This window comes from Microtus pennsylvanicus, chromosome 11, assembly GCF_037038515.1.
Source record: "Microtus pennsylvanicus isolate mMicPen1 chromosome 11, mMicPen1.hap1, whole genome shotgun sequence".
Taxonomy (NCBI): Eukaryota; Metazoa; Chordata; class Mammalia; order Rodentia; family Cricetidae; genus Microtus; species Microtus pennsylvanicus.
In genome coordinates, this window is record NC_134589.1 from 17343750 (window position 1) to 17360471 (window position 16722).

General features: G+C 42.8%; 1 protein-coding gene across 8 annotated transcripts in view; it reads left to right on the top strand.

The window, feature by feature from the left end:
• Window positions 1-3805: 3805 nt before the first annotated feature.
• Window positions 3806-16722, top strand: part of Kansl1 (KAT8 regulatory NSL complex subunit 1) — a 132313-nt gene continuing 119396 nt past the window's right edge. For 4 of the 8 annotated variants that reach the window (XM_075990419.1, XM_075990426.1, XM_075990423.1 and 1 more), the window contains exons 1-2: window positions 4168-4267; window positions 5516-5633. The gene's annotated coding sequence lies outside the window, so the exon portion shown is untranslated. Of the gene's footprint in view, window positions 3845-4167; window positions 4268-5515; window positions 5634-16722 lie in introns of those variants that run through there. The other 4 variants (XM_075990422.1, XM_075990429.1, XM_075990425.1 and 1 more) reach the window with 3 other exon arrangements.

Here is a 16722-nt window from a genome sequence, read left to right on the forward strand (position 1 = left end):
GTCTCATGTAGTCCAGGCTTGCCTGAAATTTTCAATGTAGCTGCGGGTGACCTCTTGCATATATCTCTCAGTGCAGGGATTAAGGCAAATGTCACCAAGCCTGGCTTCTTTTTTGGGGGGCTTTCTGAGAGGATTTCACTCTGAAGCCCATGTTGGCCTGGAACTCACTAGGAAGACAAGACTAGTCTCAATTTGGGGTTATCTTTCTTATTCCAGAGTGCTAGGATTACAGTGTGAACTACCACACCTGGTTTAGAAGCAAGCAAATAGTGTATGTATGTATGTGTAAGTATGTATGTATGTATGTATGTATGCATGCATGTATGTGTTGGTTCTGGGGATAGAGCCTAGATATACTAGGTAACTCAGTCCTAATCCAGTAAATTAAAATAAAAATTTAGTTTTTTTTTTGGTTTGGTTTTTTGAGACAGGGTTTCTCTGTAGTTTTGGAGCCCGTCCTGGAACTAGCTCTTGTAGACCAGGCTGGCCTCGAACTCACAGAGATCCGCCTGCCTCTGCCTCCCAAGTGCTGGGATTAAAGGCGTGCGCCACCACCGCCCCGCAAAAATTTAGTTTTATATGTTTGAGCTTGTGCCTACATGAACACATGTGCACCACGTGCGTGCCTGCAGAAGTCAGATGAAGGCATCAGATTCCCTGCAACTGGAGTTACAGGTGGTCATGAGCCACCATACGGGTGCTGGGGACTGGCCCCGGGACTTCTGCAAGATTAGCTGGCACTCTAAACCACAGAGCCACCTCCCTCTTCCCTGCGCTGGCCCATTTTGTAGCAAGTAAGCAAGGAGTTACACTGAAGGTGATCAAGCAGAATTAATCAACTGAGAAAATGTGAACAGATAGGGAACTTTCTAAAAATTATTTCACATGTGAGTACTGTATTTAGATCATTCCCACCCCTACGTCCCCCTCCTCCGAGCTCTTCTGTGTCCCCTCTACTTCCACTTGGTCTCACAACCTCCCCCAATTAAGAGGCAGGACCCAGAATAAAATAAAATAAAGACAGGTCTTGCTGTGTAGCCCAAGGTAGCCTCCCATCGGGATCTTCCAAGTGCAGGGTTTCCAACGCCACCACACCTGACTAAGGATGTTTTCTCATGTTATTGTGAATCTTGAGAGTAACTAACGACATAACTCATGACATCCCACTGAAGCCTCTATTTCCTCACGGTCACAGATCTGCCACACGCCTCAAGCCTTCTCTCCCGTTCTGTCCCTGGGCATGCTGGACAAGTACTCCCAGTCAGCTCTTCCCCAGCCCTTTCTTTTCCTTTGTAGAGAGACAGAATACATATATATTCTTTCTCCAGCTCTCGTTCTAGTCCCTTGTTCTTTGTGTCCCAGGGTGGTCAGACATCTGCAGGGGTGCGGAAAACAAGAAAGTATTTGGAGGCAAGGGACGGGGAAAGACAAGACAAGGAGGAGGGGCCGGGAGTACATGGAGGGTGAAGTGGATAATTTCTTTAGTTTTATTTATTTTTATTTTTTATTTTTATTTTTTGTCTCTGGTCCACACATTAAGAACTCCATGAAGTTTTGCTCCAAATCATGAAAAAATTAACATTTCCTCCAGTTGGGAATGTCGACAACAAACCTTAGTAGCTTTAGCAGTACCTGTGACTTTCTCACCAGTGTGTTGTGACTTCATAGTGTTTGACAGCTGTTTCAGATTTCTTAAGAATTCAACTTATTTATGTCTTCGAAGTTAGAATGGTCACTCAACTAATTATTACTTGATTATTAAGAGGATCCTATATTGCTATAGTATATTTTTAACAATAATTTGAAAACTTTGCTTTTTTTTTTTGTTACACAGTTTCCAGGTCCTTGATTAACAATATGTACCACCATGCTTGTCCTAAAATTTTAGGGGCTGGAGGTTCAGAGGGCACATTGTTTGTTCTTGCATGGGGCCCAGACTTGTTCCAGCACCTACGCAGTGGTTCCTGCAGATTGTAACTCCAGCTACTCCAGGGATCAGTGCCTAGCCTCCCTGGACACGGGGCACATACCCAGCGCATTCTACATACATTAGTAGAACTAGCTTTCTTTGAATTTCTCTGTACCCCAAGTGATCCTCCTGGGACCCTAGATGCATTTGATATGATTTAGAGACATTCTGAGGAAGAGTCCCTGTGTGTCACTGACACCGAAACAGTTAAGACCTCTGATTTATGGGTCTTTCCTTTTTGGCTCTTGCTGTCACGTGTCTACGAGGGCCTAAAGCATCCTTTAAGTAGCTTCAGGACCTAAGGCTCTCGTAGTTTTGGTGTTTGTTCTGCAATAGACCCTTCCGTGCTCCTCTGCCTTCATGCTGCCTCGCCATTATTTTTCGTCCTAATTTTAGCTGTTTTTCCTTTTATGATTTGGAAAAATTGATCCTTTAGCATGTCAAACTCCTCATCCGGGGATTGCTTGCTCTCTCCCGTGTTAGGGGATTCCTTGGGACACAGTCATTTATTACTGGTATTTGAAACTGAATTAAAGTAAGACTCCCTGCTAAATCTGGACGTTGTCCTGATTTTCTTTTCTTTTGAATTTATTCTTCTCTCATATATTACCTCCCAGTTTCTCCCTCCTCTCCTCCCAGTCTCTCCCCTACACTCCCCCTTTCTCCCCCTGCCCCCCACCAGATTTACCCCTCTTCCTTTTCCCTTCAAAAAAGAACAGTCCTCCTAGAGGTATCGACCAAACTTGGCATAACAAGTTACAATAAGACTAGGCATATACCCTAATAGCGAGGCTGGACGAGGTAATCCAATAGGAGGAAAAGGATCCCCAAAACAGGCAAAAGAGTCAGATACCCCCCTCCCACTTTTAGGAGTTCCACAAAAACAGCAAGCTATACAACCATAGATACATTCAGAGGACCTAGGTGAGACTTAACCAGGCTCCCGATTGTTGGTTCTATTTCCGTGAGTCCCTATGAGCCCCAGTTAGTTGATTCGGTGGACCGTGTTCTTGTGATTTGTTTCTGATTTTGTGACCTGGTTTAAAATTAAAAAAAAAATTTTTTTTAAATACTCTTTGTAGCCCAAGCTGGCTCTTGAACTTAATACTCTTTCACCTTAGTTTCTTGTGCTAGAATCATAGGAGTAGGCCATCACGCTTGGCTAATTAATATATTTTTTAGTTGGAATGTTTATGAATGGTATGAAAATCAGTATCCACAAAGGATGTGCCTGAGCGTAAGTCTTTCTCTTGGTCTCCTGGGAAGTCCATTTCATCCCAGGAGATAACCACTGTCACCACCTTTGAGAGTGATTTTTGTCTATCAGCTCTCTCAATTCCTTGTCTGTGAGATGTGTGGCCTTTCCAGGCCCTCGTGACCTCAAATCTGCTTGACTTTATAAATAAACATTTATATGTGTGTATTTAATGTACATATACAGCATCTTTCTCCCTATGGCCTTCCGGGCCGGTTTTCATCACATCGCTTCCTGGATGAAGAACCTGGAAGGGTGAGGGGCAGGGGTTGGGGGTGACAGAGAAGAGGACCTGAGGGACTGAGGCTAGGGTTGAGTGATGGATTGCTCTGAAGCTCTGTGGGGATTCCTAGTCTTATTTCTCTCACTAGGCCCTCTTCCAGCTCTGTCCAGCTCAAGCCTCTCCTTTCCTAGGGCCGAGACAGAGATAGAGAGATACAGAGACAGAGACGCCGAGGCACCAGCATCTCTCCCCCCCCAACCGTCCCGCCCCACAGCTCTGACGGACGTCCACTTTTAGCCAATGGCGCACGCGAATTGTCCTAGACGGGCCAATGAGAGACAGAGGAGGGCGGAAGCTTGCCCGCCCCCCCCACTCTAGGCTTGGTTGAGCCGTGCAGGTAGGTCCGGGGCCGGGGGAGCTGCCGTTGGCACTGCTGCCCTGGGGGGTGGGGGCGCGGCGGGTCGGGGTGATGGTGGCGCAGAGTGGGGCGTCCCGTCTCGGGGACGCCGCGGGAGACGCCGCCGCGGGGCGGAGGGAGGCCGAGGGGTCGCGGGAGCGGGCGCCGCCGAGGGCCCTGAAGGCGGCCGGGCTGAGGACGCGGGGACGCATGTGTGGGGCGCGGAGACCCCCGGCCGGCGCCCACCCGCAAAGCCTGGGCCTCGGGCCGTGGGCCGCGGCGGACCCGGAGACTGGCGGTCAGCGGGCCTGTGGCGGAGGGGGGGTCGCCGAGCGGAGCCCCGGGGCGCCAGGCCGAGCGAGGTGGGACGGACCGCGGCCGGCAGGACGGGAAGCGGCATCCCTCGGGCCGCCCCCTCCTGAGGCAAGTCGGGCAACGGCCACGGGCTCCGGGCCGCGAGCCCCGGCCCCGGCGGCCCCCTCCTAACAATGGGGACCGGGCCGGAGGAGTCGCGGGCCGCGGGGGGTGGGGGAAGCTCCGGGACAAGGGTCCGAGGCGGGGGAGGGGCGCGGACTCGCCGCCCGGGGGTCGCGTCGCGTCACGGGGTGGGGGCGGGGGGCGCTCAGGCTTGCCTGAGAGTCGGGTCAAGAGTCAAACTCCTCTGGTCCCCACCCCCCAAATCCGATGAGCGATTAGCAAAGTGATGCCAAGTCTCCCTAACCGAAGTGACAAAACGCGGAGAGGGAGCAAACCCACTCCAGAGCTTTATTTATTTATTTTAAAAAAACGGGGGGCTTTGACTCTGATTTTAAGAAATTATTTTTAAAGAGGTGAGTGTGTTATTTTGTGTTCCTACTCGGGCAAGCCTCCATTTTAAGTGAAGCAGTAACTGGTTAAGCTGGAATTTTCATTCAGGCTTAGGACTTAAGGTTCCTACAAGGGTCATTTAGTCCATCCTTCTGAGTCTCTGCAAACCTAACACCCTCCATCTTCAAAATCAGTTCCTCTGGTCTGCTTTTAAAGATCTCTGGGCAAGAAGGGGTCTTTTCTCCCCTCCCCCCTTTTTTGCTTGTAGTACTTCAGTGAAGAATAGTTATTATTATTATTATTATTTAGAATCAGCTCTGAAACAATTTTAAGAAAAGTTAGGACATAGGAATTGTCAGAAAGGTTTTAGGTTTATTAAATAAAAGTAGCTGTAGACTTTTTCAGGTGGTTAGTTAATAAATCATTTTCAGAAGTGCTTATGAAATTCTCTGGGAGAATAACTTTTCCTCTAGGATTTTGGTTTTCTGAATCTTTGATAAGTAGTTTCTGATTATTTAAAATTTATGTCCTTTGGTGTAAAATATTTCTACACACATCTAGAGATACACATATGCACTTCCCAAAGTGAATTGTATATTTTACCCTTTTCTTTGTTTGATACCATCTCTAGCCTTACCTGACAGTCTCCCCCCCCCCCACTGTGTCTACCAGGCTGGTGTTGAACTCCTAGACAACAGCCTGCCTCAGCCTCCTCTGTCCTGGGATTAAAGGTGTGTACCACACCTAGCCCTTGCACACTTTTTAGGATGGATAGGCTGTTGGCACTTAATATCCTTCCCAGATAGAATAAGCTATTTACATATTCTAGATTCTTCCATCTAAATGAAAACTCCTCCTTTTCAGATCTTCCCACTTCCTTATCCGTGGTAACTGAGGGAATTCCTTAGTCTCTTCCTGCTTCTTTCTGAGTCTCGTCTAAACTATTCCTGACACTATGAATGCTATCTGGATGCCTCTTAAGGTAAGATGGATTGGCTTTTCCTTATTACTTCATATGTGTATTTTAGAAGCAAGAATATTTGTTCATTTATTTGTGTTTTGAGACAGGGTCACATTGTAGCCTGGGCTGGTCTGGAACTTTTTATGTTGCTGAGCTTGGCCTTAACTTCATGAATGTCCTACCTCAACATTCCAAAAGATAGGATTATAGGTGTTGGCCTCTGACCAGATCTATCTAGAGTGTTCTTGAATTTGCTATTCTTCAATTACCTTGCAGTATACTCATCCTCAGAACAATTAGCATCTTAGAATTTGTGTTATTGCTGTTCTTGGTTATTGATGTTAAAATATTAATGAAGTTCTCAAATTAACTTTTATAGTAATGATGAGTCCAATTTTTAAACTTTAAATTATTACAGCTTACATATTTGTAAAATTCTGTTCTAAACTTGGTAGATGGGTTGGCAATTCAGACTTCTAGGTCCATTTTCAAACAGGTACTTTGGAGTCATATGAACTTGGGCGTGTCCCACTTTTGCAAATCAGTAGCTGATTCATGTGTTACAAAAGATGTGTCATTAACCATTTGTTTACTATGAAGTTTCATATAGTATATTAAGGTTTATGTGTACAGCTCTTTGAATGCTGTGCTGCTCCTTAGGCCAGTGCGTGAACCCTTACACTAATGTTTTTCAACAGGTAGCCATTGTGTCTTTTCTCTCACAGGGCAGACCTTTCTTATTTGGGCCATGTGGACCGTGACCATTTGATTAAAAAAAAAAACTTTCTATGATTGTTCTGTGTCTCTTATGGCTCTTTCTGATCTGTTTAGAGATGGCAAAAGAACTCTTGGTTAGGACTAAACAGAGGACAAAACTTAAGGCGTGAGAGTGAGGAAGTGAGAGGAAGGACCAAGAACTGATAAGTAGTGCTAGAAGTCCTCTGTCAGCCTGGCCTTCCTTGAGAGTTAGATAACAATATAGTTAAGATTGTTTGGTGGTGATCTGCTTAGTTAATGCCAGAATAGTGTACCGGGGGAAATCAAAATAATGCAGTCTGTGCAACCTAAATATTTGGACTTTGGGGAAATCTTTAGGTAATGTAGACTGAATCTTATCCTCATGTATGTTCTGGCTGCTGCTGTTGGATAATGAGTTGAATATTATTGGAGAATGGATAAGGGTCCAAGGCGACACATTCTTTCCAGCCTTTTCCTCATGCTACAGTTTGAGGGATTGAATGGGGAAGCAACCTATAATTCGAGTGCCTAGGAATTGGAAGACCTTGTATAATTGTGTTTCCACTTCTTTTTTTAAAAAATATATTTATTTTTATTTATGTGCATTGTTGTTTTGCTTGCATGTGTATCTGTGCGAAGTCCCAGAACTCCTGGGCCAGAGTTACAGACATTGGTGAACTGCCATGTGGGTACTGGGAATTGAACCCAGGTTCTTTGGAAGTGCTCTTAACTGCTGAGCCATCTCTCCAAGCCCCTGTGTTTCCGCTTCTTAACAACTGTTTTGTGCTAGGACTTGCTGACCTCTATGATTAGTATATTAGATTTCATGTTGCTATTTCTTTGGCATTAAGATATTAAATATACTGAGGCCTACTTTTTAAAGATGTGTGTAATGTTTAATGTTTTACCTCTATTATTGGTAAATTTGGGGTATTATAATACTATAACTTCTACTGTTAGATCACAGTCCTTTGGCATGACAAAAATACAGACCAAAAGTCAGTGTCCTTTAGTATGTATGAATTATTATTATCTATTAACTACTTGGAAAAATGTAGTTACGTAGCTGTCTTGGTTTTTTTTTTTTTTTATGTTCCCTACCAATCGTTTGATCATCGTAAAACGTGCTAAGTCTAAACTTTGTTGTTTTGAGGTAGAACCTTGCTGTATGGCCAGGCAGTGGTGGCGCATACCTTTAATCCCAGCACTCTGGAGGCAGAGGCAGGCGGATCTCTGTGAGTCTGAGGCCAGCCTGGTTTACAAGAGCTAGTTCCAGGACAGGCTCCAAAGCTACAGAGAAACCTTGTCTCGAAAAAACCAAAAAAAAAAAAAATTTAAAAAAATTTGCTGTATAGCCTAGACTGGCCTAGAACTCAAATGACTCAGCCTCTCAAGTGCTGAGATTACAGGCATACACCATAAAGAATTTTTTCCTTCCATTTTTATACTTAAGAACATTTCAGAATATATTTAATTTGACAGAAATTGTGCTTTTTTTCTGTATTTTCAGATAGGAGTTACATTTTTATTTATTTATTAGTATTTTATGTATATTGGTATTTTGCCTGTAAGTATGTCTATGTGAGGGTGTCAGATCTCCTGGAACTGGAGTTAGAGTTGTGAGCTGTCATGTGGATCCTCTGGAAGAGCAGCCAGTGGTCTTAACCACTGAACAATCTCTTTAGCTCTTTGTTTTTTGAAGCAGGGTTTCTCTGTGTATCTCTGGCCATCCTGGAACTCACTCTGTAGACCAGGCTGTCCTGTAACTCACAGAGATCCACCTTTTCTCTGCCTCCCAAGTGCTGGATTAAAGGCGAGTGCTGCTACCAGTGAGTCAAGTCACATTTTATTATTATTATTTTTTTTTAAAAAAAATATTTATTTATTATATATACAATATTCTGTCTGTATGCCTGAAGGCCAGAAGAGGGCACCAGACCTCTTTACAGATGGTTGTGAGCCACCATGTGGTTGCTGGGAATTGAACTCAGGACCTTTGGAAGAGCAGGCAATGCTCTTTAACCACTGAGCCATCTCTCCAGCCCCTTTATTATTATTGTTGTTGTTGTTGTTGTTTCTGCTTCTTAACAATTTTTTGAGACAGGGTTTCTTTGTAGCTTTGGGGCCTGTCCTGGAACTAGCTCTTGTAGACCAGGCTGACATTGAACTCACAGAGATCCATGCCTGTCTCTGCCTCCTGAGTGCTGCGATTAAAGGTGTGTATGGTTACACCTCACCTAAATTTTTATTTTTTAATGTTTCTTATTTCTGAGTGTCTGTGTGTACACATAGCTTACATGGAAGAGACAGTTTTCCTTCTGCTGTATGGGTTCTGAGGATCAAACTCAGGTTGACAGACTTGGCTTGTAAGTGTCTTTACCTTTTGAGGTGTCTCACCAGCCTGTTTCTTTGTATTTATTTATTTGTTTGTTTGTTTGTTTTTTTGAGACGGGGTTTCTATACCTCTGACTGTCCTAGAACTCATTGTGTAGACCAGGCTGGCCTCAAACTCAAGAGATCCACCTGCCTCTGCTTCCCAAGTGCTGGGATAAAAGGTGTGTATCACCACCTAGCTTCTTTTTTAATGTGTGTGTGTATGTATATGTGTGTGTGTGTGTGGTGCATGTGTATGTATAGGTAGGTATACATATATATATATATATATATATATATATATATATACATATGGAGGCCAGAGGTCAATGTTGAGTGTCATCCTCAATCACTGTCCACCATTTTTTTTTTTTTTTTTTTTTTTTTTTTTAGTTTTTTCGAGACAAGGTTTCTCTGTGGCTTTGGAGCCTGTCCTGGAACTAGCTCTGTAGATCAGGCTGGTCTCGAACTCACAGAGATCCGCCTGCCTCTGCCTCCCGAGTGCTGGGATTAAAGGCGTGCGCCACCACCGCCCGGCTCACCATATTTTTTTTAAGACAGGGTCTCACTGAACCTGGAGCTTACCATATAGGCTTTGTTACTTGGCCAGTGAGCTTGGGATCTTCTCATCTCCACCTCCTAATGCTTGCGCTGTAGATACTTACTGTTGTTTCTGGCCTTTTTTTTGGGGGGGGGGAAGAAGGGGGATTCAAAACAAGCTTAAAATATTATTTCTTTTCACACATAAAGAATTTTGTTATAATTATGTCTGTTATGCTGCTACAGGGTATATGTGGAGGTTAGAGAACAACTTTATTGAGTTTGCTCTGTCCTTGTACCTTTATATGTTTTCTGTGAATTGAGTGGCAAGAGTCTTTCCCTGCTGAACCCTCTTGCTTGTTTTTTTAACTTTTTTTTTGAGACAAGTTCTCACTGTCGCCTTGGCTGGAGTGAAACACTCGATGACTAGGCTGGCCTTGTTTGAGAGAGATCTGCTTGCATCTGCTGCTCGAGTGCTGGGATTAAAGACATGATCCACTATATTTGGCTTTTTATGCCTTTTGTTGTTTGAGTCAAAGTCAAATATTTGAAAACAACATTTAAAAATAAGTAAAACACATGGTTCCTTCTGTCCCCCCTTGTGTCTGGATGCAAGGAAGGCTGGGTTTTGAATAGTGGCTGTAGTGATAACCTGAAAATGGTCCAATAATTTAGTGTATGTTGTTTGGGATGTTAATTTTATTTTATTTTTAGTTGGTTTTCTTTTTCTTCTTTCTATTTTTGAGCCAGGGTCTCACTGTATAACTCTGGCCGTCCTGGGACTCATAGAGATTCACCTGCCTCAGCCTTCCAAGTGCTAGGATTAAAGGAGTGTACTGTCAGGATCTTTTTTTTTTTTTTCTGAGACAGGGTTTATCTGTAGCGTTGGAGCCTGTCCTGGAACTTCCTCTGTAGACCAGCCTGGCCTCTAACTCACAGAGATCTGCCTGCCTCTGCCTCCCGAGTGCTGGGATTAAAGGTGTGCGCCACCACCGCCCGGCATGCCTGTCAGAATCTTAGTTTAAAAAGAAATTTTTTTTTATTTTAATTATGTATGTGTCTGTGTGTGCTGCTTGTGTGTGGGTATCCAGGAAGGCCAGAAGGGGATGTCAGATCTCCTAGAGCTGGAGTTATATAGGTGATGGATGTGCATCACTCAGCCTGGATGGGTGTTGGGTATCATATGTGGATCTTTGATCTTAACTGCTGCTCTATTTCTCCAGTCCCCAAGAATTACCCCCCCCCAAAAAAAACAGGGTATCATGTAGGTCAAGCTGGCCTTGAACTCATGATGGAGCTGAGTATGACCTTGAACTTCACCTCCTAAATGCTGGGATTATAGGCATAGGTAGCCAGCCATACCATGCCTGGTGTTTTTGTTTGTTTTTAATTTTATGTATGATTGTTTTGCCTGCATCTATATATGTGTACTACATGTTTGCCTGGTGTCTAAGGCATTCTGAAGAAGGGATCAAATCCCTTGGAATTGGAACTACAGATGGTTGTTAACTGCCTTATGGGTGCTGCAAATAGAACTCAGGTCCTCTGTAAGAATAGCAGGGGGTGCTCTTAACCACTGAGCCATCTCTCTAGGTTGCCCCCACCCCCTTTTTTTAAATGTAGCGCTAGTGATCCCAAATCCAGGGCTTCTGCATGCTAGACAGCATTTTTCTAGCTAAGTGCATGCTGGTCTAGAGGCTCTCCCCCTCCCCCCCAAGACAGATTCTTGGTACATAATCTTGGCTGCTTGGCACTCACTAGGTAGATCAGGCAGGCCTTGAACTGGTGATTTTCTTGCCTGAACCCTTTTGGGATTACTAGCTTATGTCACCATTCCTGGCCAGTGATTTTGAGTTGATTGATGTTGTCTTTTTAGGAGAGGGCTGCAAGGTCAAGCCCTAAAAAACTTTACTCGTGCCAGGCGTGGTGGCACACGCCTTTAATGCCAGTTCGCAGGAGGCAGAGACAGGCAGATCTTTGTGAATTCAAGGCCAGCCTGGTCTGCATAGTGAGTTTCAGGCCAACCAGGGCTACATATTAGACCTTGTCTCAAAAATCAAAAACTAACAAAGAACGTCTGTTACACAGTACAACAAATAAAGTGGGTGATGGGTGATCCTGTCATCAGTGCCACTTCTTGCGAGTCTTTTGCAGTTTTTTTTTGTAGACTTTTTCCCTTTTTTGCTCCTAAGAATCATCTGGCTTTCCTTGACTCTGTTTCCTCATCTTGTGTGGGAGCTCTGGGGGAGTCTGTAGTGAGCCCTAAATGACTCTGTATGCTGATGATTTGCAGGTGTGTGTTTTCTGGCTCTGCCTAGTCTTCTAATCTTAATCACAGTTACTTCCTTGATATCTCCCTGTAGCTATCTCTTTATATTTTAAGTTTTTAAAATCAGTGTATTAGATATGATTATGACAGAACAAAGTGGACTCTTAAATGTTCTCATTACTTTTGCAAGTCCAACCTCTTTTTATCTTTGTATCCTGATTACGGACAGTGCTGTTATCCAACCCATCACTCAAGGTGGGTTTCAATGTCCTCCAGAGTCTTTCTTGTGCACCTCAATCACCTGAGGTTTATTTTTTTAAACTCAGGCTTATGTTTGAATTATTCATTTTCAAGTTGTTAGTTACTATTTATTGTATACGTGTGTATGTGCAAACCTGCTACAGTGCACATTGGGAGATCAAAAGACAACTTTCAGGGATCAGATCCACTTTTTACTCCCATTGTGTGGGTCACCATGATTAAACTCAGGCTGTCAAGGTTGGCAGCAGTTCCCTTTACCTGCTGAGCCATCTTTCTGGCCTACCACCTTCTTTATAAATGTTTTCCTGCTCATTTTCACTTCTGCTTTCTGTGTTCAGACTTTTTTTTTGCCCGCATAACGTTTCAGTCACCTCATTTATTCTCTTTGATTGCCACCTATCTTCTAAGCTTCTATCAGAAGTGACCTGGTAAATGTAGATCTTATTAAATGATCATATTCTTTTTCTATTTTGGCTCTTTCAGCTTTTGAGGTACAATTCAGTTGCTTTAGCCAAGTGTTCTTGATAGCCTGGCTACATCATCTCACACTCAAAGGTATAGATGTGTTTGCAGTTTTTTTTTTTTTTGCTTTTTCGAGACAGGGTTTCTCTGTGTTTTTTTTTTTTTTCCCGAGACAGGGTTTCTCTGTGGTTTTGGTGCCTGTCCTGGAACTAGCTCTTGTAGACCAGGCTGGTCTCGAACTCACAGAGATCCGCCTGCCTCTGCCTCCCAAGTGTTGGGATTAAAGGTGTGTGCCACCACCGCCTAGCTCTCCTCCTACTTCTTTAATAACAGTTATCACAGTAGCATTAACAATAGCACAAGATGTCACTGAATGTATCTTGTGAACCCTGGTCTCTCAGTGTGCAGTGCTTGTATTGCTTGCTGTGGGTCTTCACACCTAGGACATCTAATGCTGAGTGGCCACTAGTTTACTTCTCTTTCACTTTGTGTAGTCCCCAAGTTCTTCTGGAGTGAAGGCTGGCTCTTCTTATTTTCCTTTTTTTTCTGAGACAGGGTTTCTCTGTGTAACAGCCCTGGCTGTCCTGGAACTCACTTTTTAGACCAGGCTGCACCTCAAACTCAAGAGATCTACCTGCCTCTACCTCCTGAGTGTTTTTTATTTTCTTTGCTTGCACTTAGTAAATATGTTTAAGGACATTGGGACATACCTCTTTATTGTTTTTGAGACCGTCTTACTCTGTAGCCCAGTCTGACTTGAAATCCACTATGTAGTTGATACTTACGGTGATCCTCCACTTGGGTCTTCCAAGAACAGTGAGATATACATCTTTAGGACAATAGAAATGGAAAAGCTGAACCAGCTGTATCTGCTTGCCAGTCTTGGCGTAACTCTTTGCCAGTAGAATCCAGGCTGGTAAGTGTAAGCAGCTTTGGGATGAGGGCTGGCAGTTACATTCTGTGATGCTGGGGACCAAACCTATGACCTAATGCATATTAGGGAAGCACTGTACTGCCAGACTATACTATCAGCTCCCCTCCACTCTTCTTTTTATTTTTCTTCCCAGTACTGAGGATTCAACCTATGACTTGTGCTGGCATACACTTTATCATTGAGCTGTATCTCAGCCCTTTGCTTCTGCTTGCTTTTGATGACACTCCAGTGTCAAAAAGTAACCAGAATGTTTTCATATAATTAAAGTATAGCAAAATTAATAATGTAGACCTATAATGTACCAATCAGGTAGTATATTTGGTAGGGAACTGTTAACATTTGTTCTTAAACATTGAGTGATTTTGCCTTCACCTTTTCTAGAAAATGTTCAGTATAAGTTTAAGAGACAAAGAACACTGTGTGTATGTGGTGTTTGTAACAATAGTTGTATCCGGTTTATCTGCTTCTTGATCATAGTTATATATGACCAGCAGGGGGAGCCAAAGTTAATTTATGTGATTATCTCAACTGATTTTCAAGTTTGTCAAGAGAAAGTAAAAATGATGAAAGTTCACAAAAAGAAACATCACCAAGAAGCATATGAAAAACATTTTTATTCTGATAACTAATTAAAGGTATACAAAGTGAATGATTTTCACCTATTAAATTGGCAAATTAAACTGTCAGAGATGCTAAAAATTCTCTAAACTCTGAATGTGTACTGGACCAGATTTTTCTTCAAGATACTGGGTAGCACATATCAATAAACTTAAAAATGTCTTTCAGTTGGGGGGTTCCAGCTCTATGAATTTATCCAAAGGGTAAAAGTATATTTATAAAAATTTGTAAATAAAATATTAATTGTAGCATTATTTATATTTATATATTTATATTAAAGAAAATTGAGGCTACATCTAAATGGAGCAACACGATGAATGGGAATATAAAGATAAATTATGCTTAAGGGTAAATTTCTTTTCTTTTCTTTTTTTTTTTTGCTTCTCGAGACAGGGTTTCTCTGTGTAGCCTTGACTGTTCTGGAACTCACTCTGTAGACCATGCTGTCTTTGCACTCACGGAGATCCTCCTGTCTCTGCCTCCTGAGTGTTGGGATTAAAGGGCAAGATAAAAATTCAGACTACAGAACCGCTGTACTGTGGTAGACCTTTAGTGCTGTGACTTGTAAAGGGATATTTATTTACTTTTTAAAAAATTTACTTTTTATTTTATGTGCATTGGTATTTTTGCCTGTATGTGTCTGTGGAGGTGTTGGAACCCCTGGAGTTGCAATTACAGACAGTGGTGAGCTGCCATGTGAGCACTGGGAATTAAACCCAGGTCTTCTGGAAGAGCAACCAATGTTTCCAACCGCTGAAGTATTTCCTCTATTTACTTTTAAAAATTTATTGTTATTTATATGTGTCATGTGTGTGCAGTGCCCAAGGAAGCCAGAATAGGGCATTGGATCCTCTGCAGTTGGCGGTATAGGCAGTTGTGAGCCAATTGCTTGGAACTGAACTCAGGTCTTTTCAAAGAGGAGCAAGCACTGTTAACTGATGAGCCATTCCCCTCCAGTTTCTTTTTGGGACAGGGTCTCACTGTGTGGTGGTAGTGGGCCTGGGACTCTGTATTGACCATGCTGCCCTTGAACTCACAGAGTCTGCTTTTGCCTTCCAAGTCCTGGGATTAAAGACTTGCCCCACCATGTGCTGCTGAAACTTAATAATTAATTAATTTGAGATGAGTCTCAATGTGTAGTCCTGCCTCTTTTGGAACTCACAGAGATCTGTCTGTCTCTAACCGCCTAAGTACTGAGATTGAAGGCAGGAACCAACATGCCTGGCTGAAATAAAATTTTTTGAAGATTAAGCAAAAAAGGTTTTAGGTGTGTTTATTTTACTTGAAGAGTATGGATATTTTGCCTGCATGTATGTATATGCACCACCATACTAAGTGCCTATTGATCTCAGAGGTCAGCAGAGGGTGTTGGAGCTCCAGAAATTGGAGTTGTAGTTGGTTGTGGGCTACCATGTAAGTGCTGGGTCCCCTGGAAGAGAACAAGTGCTCTGAACTGCTGAACCAGCTCTCCAGCTCCTGAAGATTGTTTTTTGTTTCTTGAAACAGCTTCTCACTCTGCAGGCCTGCGTGTACTGCCTACAGCACTGTTTAAACTAGGCGGGGCTTGATGGTTCTGCTTTTGTACCCCCAGAGTGCTTAGGATTCCTGGTGTTGACCTCCACGTCTGCCTTTTGGAGGATTTTTTTTTTAAATCTTAAGAATGTCAGGATGCAAGGCCATATAAAAGACTGTAAGTACTAAATAGAAGGCTATGTATTTGTTACACTTATAAAAATAAAGAGAATGGGAGGAACTTTGCCAACAACTTTATTTGCTTTTGGAAAAGCAGAACCAATTTGCTGATAACCCTTTGTCACGTAGTAACTAGAAGCTTCATTGAGGTTCTCAACTATCTCTGACTGGATTGGCACTAAGAAATGTTGGGGTGAGGTTTTGTTACATTGGCCTAAAAAAGAACCTTAGGGCTTCTTGAATTTGATTTCTATCCTGTAGGAGTCTAGGGTGAATTTATTCATATTTGTAAGTAGTTCCTGAAATATGTTTTTAACTTCGTATACCTTCTGTTGATAACCCATAGATTTTTCCCTCCATGGTTTGCTTTGTTTTGATTTGTTTTTTTTAAAGATTTATTTATTTATTATGTATACAGTATTTTGCCTACATGCATGCCTGCACTCCAGAAGAAGGCACCAGATCTTATTACAGATGGTTGTAAGCCACCACATGGTTGCTGGGAATTGAACTCAGGACCTTTAGACAAGCAGGCGGTGCTCTTAACCACTGAGCCATCTCCCATTGTTTTTTTTTTTTTTTTAAAGACAGGGTTTCTTAGAGTTTCCTGACTCTTCTGGAACTCACTCTGTAGACCAAACTGGCCTCAAACTCAGAGATCCGCCTGCCTTTATGTCCCAAGTGGTGTGATTAAAGGTGTGAGCCGCCACTGCCCTCCTAATTTTAATTTTTTATGTAGAGGTGTTTTGCCGGCATATATGTCTGTGTGCTATGCCTATATAGTACAGAAGAGGGCATTGGATCCCCTGGGACTAGAGTTACAGCCAGTAAATGAGATGCCAGTGTAGGTGTTGGGAATTGAACCCATGTCCTCTTAGGAGCAATTAGTGCTCTTAACCACTGAGCCATATCTCCAGCACTGGATTTTTTTGTCTTTTAAAAATAAATCACATTGTCCCTTGGCTTTCATATTTTCTCAGTTGAAGATGCATGGTTTTAAATTTAATATTCAGGAAAACTTGCCTTAGCCTCTTCGTTCCTTGGACCTTTTCTGGGTCTTTGACAGCTTGATTTCCTCTCCTGGATTTATAATAATCACCCAGACCTACCTTTTCATTTCCTTTATCTTATTTTGAGACAGAGTCTTGCTATGTAGACTACAAGGCCTGGCTTTAGTGTTCACATTCTGGGATTACAGGCATATGCTACCACACTTGGTATTC